The sequence below is a fragment of the Rhinolophus ferrumequinum genome, chromosome X, assembly GCF_004115265.2.
Source record: "Rhinolophus ferrumequinum isolate MPI-CBG mRhiFer1 chromosome X, mRhiFer1_v1.p, whole genome shotgun sequence".
Classification (NCBI taxonomy): domain Eukaryota; kingdom Metazoa; phylum Chordata; class Mammalia; order Chiroptera; family Rhinolophidae; genus Rhinolophus; species Rhinolophus ferrumequinum.
This window is the reverse complement of record NC_046284.1, coordinates 30,186,051-30,205,727: the sequence shown is the minus strand read 5'-3', so window position 1 is coordinate 30,205,727 and position 19,677 is coordinate 30,186,051. Positions and strand designations below refer to the sequence as shown.

Genomic DNA, 19,677 nt, shown 5'->3' with positions numbered 1-19,677 from the left:
AGTTGTTAAATTTGTTGTAAATTCTTGGGAAGATTTCAAGAGGATAACCTCATGTCACCATTTTTATGATGGAATTCTAGGAAAATCTTAACTGAAAATTTTAGCATGAGAAAGGTGTGTGCAAAAATGTTCCAGAAGGAGCTCACCAATGAACAAAAGCAAAGGAGAGTTGAAGTTGGCCAAGACATTTTGGCGAGGCAAGACAATGTTTTAGGCCATGTTATCACTGGTGGTGAAACATGGGTGTTCCAATATTACCCTGAAACAAAGTATCAAAGTGCAGAATGAAAGTCAGCCAATTCTCCATGACTAAAAATGTTCCATCAGTCCAAATCAAGAGTCAAAATGATGATTTTAACCAATTTTGATATCAGTGAGATTATTTATTATAAATTTGTACGAACTGGACAAAAAGTTAACCAAGTTTACTATTTGGTAGCGCTGAAAAGGCTGCATCAAAAAGCTAGAAAACCTGAACTTTTCGCCAGCAATTCATGGCTCCTGCATCTCAATGCACCAGCTCACATGACACTGTCTGTGAGGGAGTTTTTATTCAGTAAACACATAACTACATTGGAACACCCTCTTTGTTGTGACCCCCATTGGTCTGGGGGCCATTGGTCTAATCCCCAATTACTTCTTTCTTTACCCACAGATAAAGGAAATATTGAAAGGAAGACATTTTGATGACATTCAGGACATCAAGCGTAATACGATTCAGCTCTAATGGCCATTCCAGAAAAAGATTTCCAAAATTGCTTTGAAGGGTGGTCTAGGTGCTGGCATCAGTGCATAACTTCCCAAGGGGAGTACTTTGAAGATGACCATAGTGATATTCCACAATGAGGTTTGTAGTACATTTTCTAGGGTGAGCTCATGAACATAATGCCAGAACTTTGTACGTTTCCAGTTTTCCCAACACTGTTTATTCAATAGACTGTCTTTACCGCATTGTACATTCTTGTCTCCTTTATCATAGATGAATTGATTATATAGGCATTGGTTTACTTTTTGACTCTATTCTGTTACATTAATCTTTTATGTATGTTTATGCCACTATCATTGCTATAACCTTGTAGTATAGTTTGATATTAGGTAGTATTGTACATCCAACTTTGTTCTTCCTTCTTATATTATTGTGGCTACTTGGAATCTTTTGTGGTTTCCTATAATTTTAGCATTTGTTCTTGTTCTATAAAAAATGTTGCTGGTATTTTGATAGGGATTGCATTGAATCTATAGATTGTGTTGAGTAGTATGAACATTTTAACTATGTTAATTTTTTCTATCCATGAGCACAGTATATGCTTCCATTTATTTGTATATTCAGTTTCTTTCCTCGATGTATTATTATTTTTTGAGTACAAGTTTTTTACCTCTTTGGCTGAATTTATTACTAGGTATTTTTTTAATGCAATTGGAAATGGGATTGTATTCTTAATTTCTCTTTCTGATAGTTTGTTATCATTGTATGAAAAGTCAACTGATTTTTAATACACTGCTACTTTACTGAATTCATTTATCAGTTCTAAATGTTTTTTCCTTTTTTTTTTTTTTGTAGACTCTTTAGAGTTCCCTCTGTATAGTACCATGTCATCTGAAAATAATCACTTTTACTTCTAACTTTCCAGTGTGGATGTATTTTATTTCTTTTCCTGGTCTGATTGTTGTGGCTTGTACTTCCAATACCATGTTGAATAAAAGTAATGAAAGTGGATATACAGGTCTTGTTCCACATCTTAAAGAAAATTATGTAAGCTTTTCCCCATTGAATGTGATGCTAGCTCATGATTTTTCATATATGACCTTTATTATGTTGAGGTATGATCTGTCTACTCTTACTTGCTGAGAGTTTTTTATCATAAATTAAAGCTGGATTTTGTTAAATGCTTTTTCTATTGATATGATCATATGATTTTTATCCTTCATTTAGTTTACATGGTGAATCACATTAATTGATTTGCAGCTATTGAACCAAATTTGCATTCCAAGAATAAATCCCACTTGATCATGGTATATGATCATTGTAATATATTGCTGAATTCAGTTAGCTAATATTTAATTGAGGATTTTTGCATCTGTGTTCATCAAGGATATCAGCCTATAGTTTTCTTAAAAAAAAATATATATCTTTGACTTTGGAATCAGGTCATTGTGTCCTTGTAAAATGAGGTTGGGAATCTTACATCCTCTTGAATTTTATGGAATAGATTGAGAAGGAATGGTTTTAATTCTTTGAATGTTTGGCAAAATTCACTGGTTAAGCCACCTGGTCCAGGGCTTTTGTTTTTTGAATTTTTTTTGGTTACTCATTTCATTTCACTAGTAGTAATTGGTCTATTCAGATTTTCTGTTGCTTTTTGATTCAGTCTTGTAAAATTGTATGTTTCTAGGAATTTATTAAGTTGGAGCAAAAGTAATTGCAGTTTTGGCAATTATTTTTAACCTTTTAAACCACATTTACTTTTGCACTGACCTAGTATTTATTTATTCCAGATTATCCAATTTGTTGGCATAAATTGTTTGTAGCATTTTCTTACAATTGTTTATAGTTCTTTTGTATTTTTTTTAGACTCTATATCATTTATTTCCGCACTGGCCTTTATTATTTGATTTTTTTTTTCTATTCACTTTTGGTTGTTTGCTCTTCTTTTTCTAGTTCCTTTAGGTGTAGGGTTAGATTCTTTATTTGAGAGTTTGTTTTTTGAGGTAAGCCTGTATTATAAATTTCATTTTTAGGACTGCTTTCACTATGTCCAATACGTTTTGGGTCATTGGGCTTTAATTTTCATTTGTCTCAAGGTTTCTTTTAATTTCTTATTCTCATTGTTGACCAACTCATTGTTTAGTTGCATGTTATTTTTCCTCAATGTATATGTGCATATTTAATTTTTTTCTAGTAATTTATTTCTAGTTTCATACCATTGTGGCCAGAGAATATGCTTGATATCAATTCAATATTCTTAAATTTATTAGACTTATTTTTTGGCCTATCATATCTTCTATCTTGGAAAATAATCCATATATGCTTCAAAATAATATGCAGAGGGTGCCAAAAAATGTATACACTTTTTAAGAAAGGAAAAAAAAAACTATTAAAATTGTAATACTTAACATATACCAATAACAAAAGATGAATGCAAGTCACCTTTGACTTCTGCAATTACAAGAAGTGCTCAAAGTGGTTATAATCAGCGTTCACACACTTCTGATTACACCAAACTACTGATTGAGCAACGTTGACCAAACTGTCCACTTGTATACATTTTTTGGCACCCCCGGTATATTCTGTTACTTTGGGGGTGAAATACTGTAAACATATTAATTAAATCCATCTGGTCTACAGTATCATTTAAGGCTGCTGCTTCCTTGTTGATTTTCTGTCTGGATGATCTGTCCATTTGTGTTAATGGAGTGTTAAATAACCCTACTATGACTGTATTACTGTCAATCTCTCCCTTTATGTGAGCTAACATTTGCTTTATGCATCTAGGTGCTTCTTTGTTGGGTGCGTAAGTGTCTACGAGATTTACATGCTCTTGTTGAATTGATCCCTTTATCATTATGTAATGCTACTGTTTGTCTCTTATTACAGCCTTTGTTTAAAGTGTACTTTGTCTAATACAGCTCCCCCCCATTTGTATGAAATATGTTTTTTCATTCCTTGACTTTCAGTCTGTGTGTCTTTCAATGTGAAGTGGGTCTTTTGTGTGGGTCTTGTTTTCTTATCCATTCAGCTACACTATGTTCTTTGATTGGAGCTTTAAATCCATTTATATGTAAAGAGATTGTTGATAAGTAAGTAGGTATTGCCATTCTATTATTCAAATTTATGTCCTTCCCACCCCTCCTTCTTCTTCTTAAGTCCTTTTAACATTTCCTGTATACTGATTTGGTTGTAATGAATTTCTTTAGTTTTTTCTTGTATGAAAAGCTCTTTATCGCTCCTTCACTTTTAATTGATAGCCTTGCTGAGTAGAGGAGTCTTGGCCACAGGTCCTTGCTTTTCATCACTTTGAATATATTATGTCAACACTTTCTTTCTTGCAAAGTTTATGTTGAGAAATCAGGTTACATCATATGGGATCTCCGTTGTAGATACCTTACTGTTTCTTTCTTTCTTTTTTCTTTTTTTTTTTTTTTTGATACCTTACTTTTCTCTTGGTGCATTTATAATTCTCCCTTTGCCTTTAACCTTTGGCATTTTAATTATGATGTGTCTCAGTGTGGTCCTGTTTAGGTTCTTCTTGTTTGGGCATCTCTGCTCTTCTTGGACTTATATTGCTATTTTCTTCACCTGTTAAGGGAAGTTTTCCATCATTATTTCTTCAAAAGGGATTGAGACCCTTCTCAGTCCCATATTCTCTCTTTTCCTTCTGGTTCCCATATCATGTGAATGTTGGTATGCTTGATGGTGTCACAGAGGGCCCTTGAACTACCCTTATTTAAAAAAAAATAAATCCAAAATATATAAGGAACTCATATAACTCAACAATAAAGAAAATCCAATTAAAAAATGGGTAGAAGACCTGAATAGAAATTTCTCCAAAAGGCTATACAGATGGTCAATAGACATATGAAAAGATGCTCAACATCATTAATTGTCAGAGAAATGCAAATCAATACTACAATGAGATATCACATCATACCTGTTAGAATGGTTATTATCAACAAGACAAATAATAACAAGTGTTGGAGAAGCTGTGTAGAAAAAGGAACTCTCATACACTGCTGGTGGGAATGCAGATTGGTGCAGCAGCTATGGAAGTCAGTGTGGAGGTTCCTCAAAAAATTAAGAATAGGAGTACTGTATGACCCAGTAAATCCCTCTCCTGGGTATCTACACCAAAAATCTGAAAACGTTTATCTGTAAAGATATATGTGCTCCAATGGTCATTGCAGCATTATTTATGGTGGCCAAGACATGGAAACAACCAAAATGTCCTCTGATAGATGATTGGATAAAGAAGATGTGGCATATATACACAATGGAATACTATTCTGCCATAAAAAAAGATGAAATAGTGCCATTCATGATAACACGGATGGATCTTGAGATTTTTATGCTAAGCGAAATAAGTCAGACAGAAAACGTTGAGAGCCATATGATTTCACTGATATGTGGGATATAAAACTGAAAATAAAACAAACTATCCTCATTTAAAAAAATTATTATTATTATTATTATTATTATTATTATTATTATTATTATTATTTTACTGTGCTAATTTGTTGTGTTCTGCTACCTTGTCTTCTAAATTGCTGATTCAATTCTCTTTTTCATTTAATTTGCTGTTGATTACTTCTAGTGTATTCTTCACTTTAGTTATTATATTCTTCATTTCTGACTGGTTCTTTTTTTTATGGTTTCTATGTCATTTTTTCATGATTACTTTCTCTTTGTTGTAGTTCCCACTGAGTTCTTTAAACATTCTTATAACCACTGTATCTGATAGATTTCTTGTCTCCATTATGTTTAGTTCTCTTTCTGGAGTTTTCTCTTGTTTCATTTGGATATACTTCTTTGTTTCCTCACTGTATTTGTTGCTATGTATTACATAGATCTGCTACATCTTTCAGTCTTGGCAGCTTGGCCTTACATAGTAGGTATCTTGTGGGACCCAGTAGCTCATTCTCTCTGGTCATCTGAGCTGGACACCCTAGGAGTGTTCTTTGTGTGGGTTTTGTGTGCCCTCTTGCTTTAGTTGAAACTTGATTGCTATTGGCATGACAGTGAGTGGAATTGACCCTCAGGCTGACTGGTTGTGAGGATTGGCCTTGACCATAGCATACCATCTGGTTTGTGAAAGCTGAACCCATGGATTGGGACTTGCCTAGCAGGCTCTGGTGTCTGCCAAGTTTATGCTTTTTGCATGCTGCTTGTGTGGCTAATCAGGTGGTGCTCTTTTGTCTTCTGAATCTGGCCACCATGAATGTTGGTTCTGTGTCTTTTTGGGTAGGCTCTCATGCAGGCCAAGATCAGCTGCTGTCCGTGATTGTCCAGAGGCTACCTGGTAGCAGCTACAACACAATATGCAATTGGTTGCTGCCTGTGCTGGACCTGGATGTGTTTGGAGGTACCACACAGCAAACTGAATCCAGCCTCCAGAAGTACTGGGCCTGCGGTAGCTCAGTAGAAGGCCCAGAGCACCCCTGACTTGCTTCCATTTGCCAGCTTTCTGTAAGGTTCACCCCCTGAAAGATCCTTCAGCAGTAAAATAATTGGTTTGGGTGTGGTCTCAGAGTATCACAAGAATGGGCCAAATGGTGTTTCCCAGGTTAATGCAGACTCATATTTCGTGCCAGTGCTGATCTGGGGCCACTCCACTAAAGGCTCAGAGCATACTGAGGCCAGGCACCTCCCACCTGGGTCTCACAGACTCTGGAGAATTGTCCAAAAAAACTGCAGTGCTAACCAACTCCAGCTGTCTGTTGGCAGCTTAAAGAGCCTCTGGCAGTATGTAAGGTGGGTGGGGCGGGGTCTCAAGGAGTCACTAGTGTGGAGGGAAGGAAGTTCACTAGGTCAAAGAAAGTTCACATTTTGCCACGTGGAGGGAGGGATCAACACAGGGACAATGGCGTCTGTCCCTCTAGTCCTTGTCCTGAAACCACAAAACTCAGTCTCTCTCTGTATGTGTTTGGTACCTCCAGAGCTTCCAGGCCTTTGTCAGAGCCCAGACTGAGTGCCTTGGTGTGAATTTCTGTGCACAGGGCCTTTAAAGCAGACACCTTTGTTTTCTAGCAGACTTCTGTCTCACCCGGATAGATGGAATCCCTGCTGATTTTCACAGCCAGATGTTGTAGGGTCTCCTCTTCCCAGCACTGGTGTTTCAGGGTGGGGAGCCCAGTAAAGGGCTAGGTCCCCTCGCTCTTCATGAAGGACCTCTGCAGCCAAAGTAGCCTTCCCAATTCTCAGTCACAACATGTGGGTGTAGGTACCGCCTGTTTCACATCTCTGCCCTTTCTACCAATCTTGATGTGGCTTCTTCTTTATATCCTTAGTTATAGGACTTCTCTTCAGCTAGTCTTCAGGTGGTTCTCCAGGTTGATTGTTCTATATTTTAGTTGTGATTTTATGTGGTCAGGAAGGAGGCAAGCACAACATTTATCTACTCTGCCAACTGGATTAAAACCCAAAAGCTGTCTGGTTATAATTTTGATGTGGTTGTGGGAAGAGGTGAAAACAGCATTTACCTACTCTTCCATCTTTGAGAGATGTAGTTTTAATTTCTTAAATAATAGGATATAGGTTTAATTTCTTAAATAATAGGATATAGGTTTTGTCAACTTTATTCTTTCCCAACTATGTCTATTACAATGTGTTGCACATGCTAGATGTTGAAATACTTGTCAAATTATAATAATGTTAATTAAATCAATGCTCAATATACTAAGATTACTCATCTTTGGCTTTGAGGCAAAGAGGGAAATGGTTGAATTAAAGCTTAAAACAGGAGACTGAGATATGTGTATTGTAATAAGGAACTTCTTCATGCCTCATATTGTGAGCATAGCACATATATTTAGTAAATGTGTAATAGACATTTATTGAATGAATAAATAATCTCTATTTTAGCATATCAACTACAAAACAACATTTTGATAGTTTCTTAGTTGTAAACAACAGAAATTTATTTTTCAAATCAAATAAGCTTAGAACCAACAAGTCTTAAAGAAAGGAAAAGATAAAACAATCTAAAATAAAACTTTACACAAGACTCTTTCTGATTCTGTGAATCAGACAGTGTACTTCTACATTTGTCATTATTTAACCTGAGCTCATGACATAGAGCTTAATTTTTAAAAAGTATCTGTTCACCTCTTAGACAGTAAACTTGTAATTATGATAGCTGTCTTATGAACATGAAGTAACACAGAGACATGGCAAATAAGCTTTTCTTGAGTTTGGAAAACAGAGAGAAGTAGAAATGACATAAGAGTTTATAAATTGCATGGTTTCCTCTAGGAATCTAAAAGGAATTGTAGAAAGAACATCACAAATATGTTCTTCTCGAAGTGAATATACTCTGTGTTTTGGCAAGAGTATGTAAATTAATAGGGTTCTATCTCTGTGTAGGTGTAAGTAAAGAATAAGTAATATGGACAATGAAACATGAAAGTAGGAAAATCCCATTTCTCAAGCCAACACTGACACATACTGCCAACTACTGCAAGGTTCAATTTTGCGAAGTGCAATGATTTTCACAATGCTACCATTTATTCTTGCCTTCAAAAATGTGACTTGAATGTCTACCACATGTTTGGATACATAGGCACAGCGGATAAAAAAGTGTATATGACTCAAAGAGCTCATAGTCTAGTGAGGGAAATAATAGACAAGCAAAATTACTATGGGATTTTTAGATTTTTAAAACTCAGGAGAACATTGGGTTTGATTTGGATACTGTAAAATCCTAAAGATAGTGATGGTAGTTGTATATAAAGGAGCAGGTGAAACTCTCCAGGAAGAATATGAAGAAACCACAACATTTAAGGAATGAATGGGGAAGAGAATTTGAGAAGACTAAGAAAAAATAGCCAGAGAGTTAGGGAGAAAACCAGGACATAATAGTGAGGAAAGAATTTCAAGAGAAATGTGTATCATTATCAAAGGAAACAGAGAGATAAAACAAACAACAACAAAAATATTCAGAAAACATTAATGGTTCTCCAACCCCTATTAGCATATAAAAACTTACCAGTGTTACACTCAGATAAATTCCATAAAGAGATTAGAGGAGAAGGGGCAGGATACTGCAATAAGTTGAATTAACTAACATTCTAAATTATGATTCTAATACAAAAGTGTAGCAGTGGGAAAAAAAAAAAAAAAAACTGCCTGGGGTAATCACAGCCCCATTTAAGTTGGAAGTCTTTGGAACTTTGTGTTAATCTAGCTATAGCAAGGATTTAGAAGTCCATTTTGCCTCCCAGAAGCTCAGGACATAATTTATTCCCTATAGGACCAGTAAATCAACATGAAGCAATTAATATTTGTAAGTGCTATAGACAAAAAACAAATAATAATGTATTTGTTATTATATTGGGTCCCCGAAATAAAAGGCTTTGTTAATAATTTCTAACCAGTAATAGGTTGACTAACTTTAGGTTTGTCCAGGACTGTTTCAGTTTTAAGACTGAAAGTCATGTGTCCCAGGAAACCCATTCAGTTCCAGGCAAATCAGGGTTGGTTGCTCACTTATATTGCTCCAAAACTACTTTTTCCACAAGCATTTCCCTATTTGTATTTTTTAGTTCTATTCTTTTTCAAGTACTTGAAGTACTCATTGTACCATGAGCATGGCAAGAACTTGCCTGCCTCTGTCACTTAATTGATGTTGTACCTCTAAATTGAATGACCTCTCCCTGAATAAGTCACACTTGCCCACATGTAAACACTATTTCTAGGCCCACATCTCTTATGAAAGCTCTCATAGTAATCTTTCCCACTTTTAAACTCCCATAGAATTTTGTTGAATATCTTCCTTGACACTTATATTGCATATTAGATTATAGTTGTAGGTACACATTATACACTTTCCCTATTCTTTCTATGCCTTTCCGTGGAAGAATCTGTGTCATACTTATATTTAAAACCTCAGTATGGTACCATGCATATGTAAATGTTCAATAAATATGCTGAATGTTGAATAAATAGATACTCAAATATCCCTAGAAACCAGCACAATGAATGGCATGTAGTGCATTCTCAGTATTCGTTGTATGAACAAATGAGCAAAACGATTTCCTATTGTTTAGCCTTCAAATTATCTTTCTGATTTTCTTTCAAGCCCAAAGCATCTATTATCTTTATGGGCAATATCTCCATGAGAAAATTTTAAGCTAATGTAGGATATCTTGACTTATATTTCTGTATTAACCACAGTAAACATTCAATATTAGTTGAATGATTAATATTAACTATGTGATAATTCCAACATAGGGTACAGCTATTACATTATAGTGAATATGTTCATTGCAAAAATTATCAAAAATAGAATAAAGTGCTCCATGAACTAATGGTCTGACAATATCCAATGTCCTTGTGCAATGCTTGGTTCCCTGACTCAAAATGTTTGTCACGAATGGTGGCAAGCTATTCTTGGTTCATGAAAGAAGAATTCTATAAATGATTTTATATTCATTTCAGTTGAACTCTGCTCATTCCTTTTTCAAGATAGAGTAAAACTTGATATTCTAGGGTGCTGAAAACTCTGACTACTAATCTTTTGATTTATTGCTATAAAAACAATTGTATTTGGAGAAACAATAGAGGAAGACATGCATCATTAGAGGAAAAAAATGGAAGTTGTTGCAGAATGTATTTCTATTATGAAATAAATGTGAGATTTGAGGTTGAAGGTTATTCGATGTTTATTTTCAGGGGGTTCTCTTTTTTCTTTTGTTTTTGTTTTTAGAAAAAATATATTTGGAAAAACAATGCTATAATATCATCATGAAAACCAGCCTTCCTAGAAAGATAATCTTTTGTAAAGTTCACGATGATTTGGTAGATAAACATAAAATTTTCATGGGGGAAGGGTGGTGGATGTATCGATCATTTAGATTATAAACATGTTAGAATAACCTCAAATTTATTTTTTAAAATGTACTAAACAGACTTTATGAGAGGTGAAATAAGTCATGATTTTTCACAACTCTTCCAAATATTCATTTGCCTAAAACAGGTATAGAAATCAGAAACCACACACGATGCATTGACATTTTCTTGATAAATTCATAAACCTATGGTTTCCAAAACTTTAATGCTCAATAACATTTAATTAGTATACTATAGTATCTTTATTACTATGCATTATTAATACAGATATGTGCCTAGGAGATGCACAATTTGTAATTATTCTTCCTTTCAGAACATAACAGCTTCACACGGGGCTTGTTGCAGCTATAATATTTCATCTCTGAATTCTCCTTCAAACTTTCTGGGGCTATGACAGAAATTTGTATTTGAAGAGAAAAGCTGTCAAGAAGATACTGTGATACTATCCATCAGATTTTTAATTCTAACCATAGTTAGATGCTACTGAGTTTGGCTGTCCAAGACAGTAAACAAAAATTGAAATTATGCCTTCTCTTCTTATGCATCAAAATCACACCATTATAACCAAATTCAATAAGCCTATATTACACTCTATTACTTTCCTATTAGTTCTCAGCTATGCAAAACCCAACCACGGTGTCACTATGGTTTAGACATGCAACCTTGGTTCCAGCATCAAAAAAATGGAATCTGTCACTTAAATAATTTTACAGGAGATTCTACAAATATAAATCCTGTTTCATCTTGTCATCCTTTCATGTCTTTAATGAGTTTGCTTGCTAACACTGCAGAATCTTAATTTAACTTTCAGAAATATTAGCAGCTATTATAATTGAGCATCTCTGGGAGTATACTAATTAAAGTGTAATAAAGAGTAATGTATAATACCTGAAATACTTGTCTTTAAAAAATCCCATCGATATTTAACTGCATATCCAAAAGAAAACAAAGACAACAGTGAACGCCAGAGATTCTGAACCAAACTGCGTATTTTGAGAGAAAGCATCATCTAGTGCCATTGAATGACCTTTAAGTGTAACTGCACCACTTGTAAAAACCAGCCATCACTTTGCACTTGAAAAGCAAATTAACCTGGGATTGTCATGTTCAAATTACATCAGAGAAAAGAGTTAACTATTGAGAATTATTGTCATAGTCAGTCTGACAAGTACGTTTCATAAAATATTAGTATGCTTACTCATAGAAATTTATGCTTTATTTAGATGCATTGACTTTTTGCCACTATTGCTGACATTTAAATCAAATTAAATTCCTTTAGAATCCTGATCTGCCCCTTTTTATCTCTCTTGACAGCTTTTAGTTTGAGAGTCTGCAATGAAGTCGACTAAAACTCGTACTGTACCAGTAGTAAAAATAATATTTGTTACACTAGAGCCTCAGATGTAATGGTTGAAACTGAAAGAAAACAATGACTCAAAACTTTCAATTTTGAACTACAAACTTCATTATTAAATTTTCTAAAAATTAATGGAGTGGATGTAATAGTGGAATTACACTGTTTTTCTCCTTTAATCTATTTCCCCCCATTTCATTGCAGTTGAATTATTTTATAAACAATAACATAACATCAATTTTTTATAGAGAATCAGTGAAACTTGCCTGATGTTCCAGAATCCTACATTCAAGTAATCTGAAGCCTTAGGCAATGGTTGGGGAAGTAACATTATGCAACTACCGTCTGCCAAGCCACAATCCTAAGTCTTGGCATTAAGATTTTACTGTGAATCTTAACTGCTTCAAACTATGCTTCATCGTGACACAAGAAAATTTTTTTTTACATACATTGGACACAGAGTACTTTGTTCATTTCAGTCTTTTCTGTCTGTTACCATTTTAGGAGAGTTGAATTGCTGAAAGTCTGCCAGAGTCTGAGTGTCAACCGCCAGGGTGGGTAAATTTTAGCTTAAGCCATGATATCTAGTAGTTTCAAAGTACACAATCTTATTACTCAATGAATGTGTATTTTACTATTTGTCAACACAAAAAAATCTCTGTCTGTAATATTGGAGCCCCCTAACTTAGCATTTATATTAGAGTTTTTACAGATAGAAAGAGCACTAATAGCGAATAGCTATCATTTACATATACAATCTTATTTAGTTTTTGCATTAACCCTATTATTAGCCCCATATGACATATAAGGAAACAGATGCAAAAAATAGTTAATAACTTGTCCAAGATCATATAACTTGTGTTAGAATCAGGATTCACACCCTTGTCTTAACAATTACTACTGCCTCTAGATGGTAATCAAAATGGTAAAATAACACATTTTAAAGGAGATATATTGTTTCTGGAGATTTCAAAATAAGATATATTCATAACATTGTGACTAAAATTGTGCAAACGTCAATTTGAACACTTAAGATCTGTGCATAGTATTGTTTATGTGTTATATATTAATACAATGTAAATCAAATTTCTTCCTGAATTTAGCTTCATCTCTAAACTAATCAAGTGTATGCTAGGGAGTCATTATGACAAAGCATGTTCCTTCTTCACAAAGGAAGCTTATTTTTAGGCATCCCCTATTAATTACCAAAGAAGAGTATTAGATTAATCAAATATAACTAAATGCATAATATTCAGATAGAAACATAACAATACTTACATAAAAGTTCACTTTGTAAAATAATTTATTGCAGAATACCATTTAAATAATGATTTCTTCTTTAGAGTTGCCACATATAATTTAATTTATATGAATTACATTTACATATAATGGTTCAGGAACATAATTATTCAATAAAGTGTGGTATAACTGTACTTTGTTTAAAATATCTCCTTTACCTTCTTGGAGACTTCCATGTGTATTGGCTTTTCATTGCATATGATATTGGAGGCATTTAAAAGTTATATATATCAACCTTTTGTCTTTTCAAATATGCTTTTCCTTCATATCAGCATATTTTAAATCACTGCTTAGCCAAGTAGTCCCTGGGGGAGAAAGGTGGAAAGCAATTGTTAGAAGTGCTGTGAATGGGAAGTAGATGATTGGGGCAGCAGGGAGAAAATAGAGTTCTTTTTATGAGCAACTGGAGCTGGTAATATTGATGTTCATAGAAACTGGAGAGACTAAATACTGAGGGTGAAGTCTCTAAGGTACTGCTAGGTAGATAAATGGTCTAACATATAGCACCCAATGAGATGGGGATATCAGGCACATACCTGTGAATTTCTGGGCCACAAAGGCTCACTTTGTATGTAGCCAAATGGGAAAAGTGCTATTTAGAAAACAGAATGTCTGCTTTGCTGCTGTGCTCTAGGGGAATATCAACAATCTCCTCAATGGTGAATAATGTTTTTTTCCCCAAAAAATACAAAACAAAAACTGTGTACTTTGAGAAGCCTTTTTAGTTGAAAAAGTTAGAACCCAAGTGCTTAAATTGTATAGTGCAACCTAAGTGAGTAAAAGAGATTTTGAGTTCATGCAGGTAGCCTGAAAGAAAGAGTGAAAGGACACCAATGTGGAGATGAAAGTGAAGGAAACAAGTCTTGGGAGAAAGAAAGAAACCTGAAAAGTTAGCAGTCTAAGAAAGGGATACAGCCACCAAGAAACTGTTAGTGACATTGAACTCCCAGTAAAATTTTAGGACAGTGATGTTTGATGCTGAATTTTAAGTTATTTTCTGTTGTGCTATAATCCCAATTTATTACTCCAAACTTTCAGTGTAAACCTGATATATGTAAAATACTTGGTAAGTGTTTTTCTTTTGTAGGGAATGAAGGAATAGAAATAGTAGGGTAAGAGGTACCCAAGAAAAGCATCTACCTTCCATTTCCCAGCTCACTCAAGCAAATTTAGAGATATAGGAAGTAGTACTGTGACTTGCTGCTATATTTGAATACTAAAGAAAGAGTGAATCCAGAAGCTAGAGGACTAAAGGACACACACTCATTAATCACACACAAATTACATGTAGAAAGTGTTCACATTGCTATTAGTAAAAGTTTCTATGTGTTTTGTGCAATATTTTCCAGCTGATATTGAATAACATTAGAAATAATAAAATAGTTGAAGTATGAAGGAAACACTTTTGTCCACTAAGTGTAACATTGATAAGTATGGAAATATTGGTGTTAAAGCAAATTTTTGATGTAGTGAATAGCATATACCATATTTCGTGGTAGACTTAGTGTAGGTTCTGTGAAAATAAATGAATCACAGAAATATCCACAACTGGATGCTTCAAATCACATTTTCTGTGAAATGGGATACATTATTCAATAATATTTTAGAAGTTGGAAGTTAAGTGTTACACAGCTGCTAATATATCCCTATTGTGAAGAAAGGAACAACACAAATGATGGCCCAGGTTGTTATGTAGGTTGTTAAGCCCATAACATCTGAGTCATTTCATTTTAGAAATCTGATAAAGGAGACAATAACTTAATAATGTAGACTGTCTTCCCATAAAGTCAAGAAAATGGATCCTAGTAATGGTGAGTGCTCAAATTATAGATCCCTAAGTAAGAATATTAGAGCAGGCTTCTATTCCATTTCCTAACTGCAAAATAACTACTGCTTCAGTGAAAAGTTCTGTTTTGCTCTCATCAGTTCCACTACCTTCACCCAAGTGAATAAGAAGGAATTTGGCTGTGACCCTGAGACTGCAGATTATCCCTACATGTGAAAGTGTGTGTGTGTGGGGGGGTGGGGGCAGAGGGTCTTCCATAGTTGGTCATTATTTTGGCTTAATAAGCTATTTAGAATATGATGAATTTCAGGATGAAAGAGATATGTAGATAGATAAATTCTAGGTCCTTAGCCTCTCATTGGAATCTAGTTTTACATAATGTATAGGGATGAGTCTTTTACTTCTCACTTTCAGAATGGTTTGTTCCAGTTTCCTCATTTATTGGAACCCCGAATTAGCTGATTCTCTGGATTCTGTTTTTACAAGTCTTCCCCTCAATCCACTAACATCTGAGATAGGTTTTATCATCTATCTTTAGTTATGTGTTGTCTTGGCTTGCTGAAACAAGCCCCTCTTCCACTATTTGAAGGCCTTGCTTGAACTGCTAACTTTTCCTTTCACTTAAATAAATCGATATCAATTTAAATCTCCCTTTCTGGTTTCTTTCCTTACCAACATCTTTTGTATACATTCTCCATATTGTCCTGGTGTCTGTCAATAACTTCTGAGCCTTTCATGAAATTAATATTTTTATCATATTATTATGAACAGTAGAAAGGGGTCACAATTAAACTGCACATTGTTCAGGACAAGGTGCATCAAAAAAGGCACAACTTTTTTTTCATGCTGTCTTTCCTCCTTCCTATCCCATTTCCATAAATATATGATAAAAAGTTAAATAATATAATAAAATAAATCTATAATTATTGAATGTCTTAGAATTACAGCCTGATAGAATATTAGATATAGAAGGGGACTTCAGAAATCTACTTTAATTATTCTCATTTTATATTTGAATAATATAAGGCTCAGAGGATTAGAGTAAATTACCAATTTACAGAGTTGGTGACTAGAAAATCCAAGTTTTAGATCCCATTCTCCTGACACCCAGTTTAATCTTTTTTTTACTATACCACTGTACTATAGTAGACTTGAAAAATAAATCTCAAATAGATGTACTGAAATTGACTACCACAAACTAGTTAAAATGGGAATAAACATGTGTTCATGTTTGTGTATCATAGGGACAGCAATTATTTGAATGACTGCAATAATTGTATTCAGTGCATAATCTAATAAAATATTTTTATTAGTAATCTGGAAATAGAAATAAGAATCACTTTCTGAAGCAGTCATTCAATATTACTCACAATTGGTAAGGAAAATATAACAGAAAAGAACAATATTAATTAGAAATAATTTATAAAATGTTATATTTTTAGATATCAAAACTGTAGTTCACAAACTCAAACTATTAAAGCTTTTGCTGCATAATAACCCACCCCAAAACTTAATGACTTAATAGTGTAATATCCATCAATTTAATTCACAATTCTGTAGGTCTACAATTTGGCCTAGAATTAGATTAATCTCGGTGGTACTTGTTCAGGTATCTACAGTTAGCTGGTGGTCAGGTAGGAGTTCTGTTTCTGGAGGTTGTCTGGCTCTTCATTGGATTTACTGGGACATGTCTATCATCATTCAAGAAGCTAGCCTGGGTTCTTGCACCTTAGACAGGGTAACAAGAAAGCAGAATATTCAAAGCCTCTGAAGCCTAGGTTCAGAACTAGCTCAATGTTGCTCCTGATGCATTCTATTAGCTTAAACAAATCTCAAGGCCAGCCCAGATTCATGTGTTGGGGAAAAAGTACACTCTGAAATTTAATGGGAGATGCTACAAAATCACACTGCAAGAGGCCTGGATATAGAGGGGGGAATAAGTGCAATCATTTTAAAGTCTAAAATACCACACAAACCGTTAACAGCAAGCAACAATCTCTCTCTCTCTCTCTTGTCTCTCCATGTATCGGGGGTGCCAAAAAATGTATACAAGTGGATACTTTGGTCAACATTGCTCAAGAAGCAGTTCACCATAATCAGAAGTCTCTGGAACTATTGGTAACCACTTTGAGCACCTCTTGTAATTGCAGAAGCCAACGTGACTTGTATTCATCTTTTGTTATTGGTATATATATTGAGTATTACAATTTTAATAGAGTTTTCCTTTTTTAAAATATGTATACATTTTTGGCACCCTCTGTATATAAAAATCAATTTAATACAGTTATATGCATACATGGATATAATTATATACACATTTATGTAAATGTATATATAAATTTAAATTTCCAATTTTATTGCCATTGATGTTCAATATTTTATAATATACATTATTGGAAGTCCCATGTTTTTTAGCTATTCACTGTTTTTTAACATATTTTTTAAAAAATTTTAGAAGTTTTAGATTTGTGAAGATAGTATAGAGTTTCCATATACCTCACAGCCATTATCTCCTAATATTTACATTAGTACAGTACATTTGATACAATTAATAAACCGATATTAATTCCTTATACCTAATGCAGCCTATATATTATTCAGATTTACTTAATTTGGTTTGTTAGTTTGTAGACACATGGCTTGTTTTATTAAATGATCTATGTAATTGCTGAGGCCACTATGTTCAGACAAGAGAAGGGGAACTTTATTTCTTGGTCTCTTCTTCCTTGTACAGAGTCTAGATTTCCTCCTTCTTGACCTGGAGCCACTGTTCTTGGTCTTAGACCCGTGGGTCTTAAGCTATTCAGCCATAAACTTCTTTTAGGCTTTTTTCTCTTTCTTTATTGTTATTACTTTTTTGAGTTTAAATGCATTTTACTTTTGGAAAAACTACATGACATGTTTTTTCTTAAAGACAATACCTCTGCTCCAAATAAATAAAGGTCAAAAAAAAAAAATTAAGAGCTCAAGGTAATATCAGTCCCATTTGTCCTAGTCCTGGTGTGTGGATGAAAAGCAGCAGCCAATTATAATGATGACAAGTGATAGATCTAAAGTGATTTATGGATGATGTGATACAGAATTGCACACCTGAAATCTATGTAATTTTACTAACAATTGTCACCCCAATAAATTAAAAATAAATAAATAAATAAATAAATAAATAAATAAATGTACAATATCATGAAAACCTAAAAAAAAAAGCAAAAAAAAAATTGCCAAATTTGTTAATACTTTTCTATTTCTAAACCATCCTTAAAGAAAATCATATATGGGGTCACACCATCCTCACGGTAGTCCAACAGAGCAGCCATGCCATCTGGATCCATGTTTTCATCAATAAAGAGCTGGTAGTTTTTTAAATTAGCAAGGATGTGCTTGATTTATTCTACAGCCCCTGTCATAGTAAATGGTTTTACTCTTTCTGGTCCCTGTTCTTCAAGTTTACCTTTGATTGATTTAATGTAATCTTTTATGTACTTCTTGTAGGCTCCTTTCTCGAAGCTCGTTTCCTGCAAATGATGGTTCATAACAACATCAACACCAGTGATTACTATGCTTTTGGTACTTTTGTTCTAGGGGCCTTCAGTAGAGGCATTTCCACCAATGAGCGAGTCACCAATGTTGCCTTCTGTCTTACTGACCATCTTCCCCTCCACCTTTAGGCAAAACCTGTCCTCAATGTACGGGACCTTGTAGATGTCAGAGAACATCTCATCATGGCTGATGAGGTCCTGGTAGAGGATCTTGATGGTGGCTGTAAGGAGACCGTGGTGGCCCTGGCTTAGCAGGAGCCTGGAGCTCAGTGAGAGCCAGATGCAGCCTGAGTAGCACTCCAGGATAAGGGAAGTGGGCGGAGAAAGAAAAAATTGGGCTTTTTCTCCCCTCTATTTCCAATTTACTGAAAGTTTTCATGATGAATGAGTGTCGAATTCTAGCAAATGCCTTTTCTACATCAATTAATATGATCAAATTATTTTTCTTTTTTAGCACCTTGATGTGGTAGATAATGATCATTCGAATGATGAGCCAACTTTGAATTCCTGGAATAAATCTCCCTGTGGAGTATAATTACTTTCAGACATTGTTGGATTCGATTTTCTAATATTTTGTGTAGAATTTTTGCATCTCTTCATCAGAGATGTTAGTCTGCAGATTTTATTTTTTGTAATGTCTTTGTCTGGTTTTGGTAAAAAATGAGTTGGGAAGGATTCCCTCTATTCTATATTCTGGAAGAGATTGTAGAGTATCACTACCATTTCTTCCTTAAATATTTGGGAGAATTAAACAGTGCAACCATCTATACCTGGTGCTTTTTTTTTTTTTTTTGGGGGGGGGGTAGTCATTAATTAATGATTCAATTTTTTAGTAAATATAAGGCTATTCAGGTTATCAGTCTCTACTTGTGTGAGTTTTGGTAGTTTGTGCCTTTCACGAATTAGGTCTATTTCATCTAAGTTATCAAGTTCGTGGGTATAGAGTTGTTCATAATATTCCTTTATTATACTTTTCATGGTTGTGGCCTCTGTAGTGATAATCGATCTTTCTTTTCTCATATTAGGAATTTGTGTGATTCTTTTATTCATAGTTAGCCTGGCTAGAGGCTTATTAGTTGAATGGATCTTTTCCAAGAACAAGCTTTTGTTTTCAATGATTTTCTGTATTTCCCTGTTTTAA

At 34.2% G+C, this 19,677-nt stretch overlaps 1 pseudogene; it reads right to left on the bottom strand.

The window, feature by feature from the left end:
• LOC117034779 (translationally-controlled tumor protein-like) overlaps positions 1-18,740 on the bottom strand; it is a 39,144-nt pseudogene extending 20,404 nt beyond the window's left edge.
• Between the last annotated feature and the right edge of the window lie 937 nt (positions 18,741-19,677).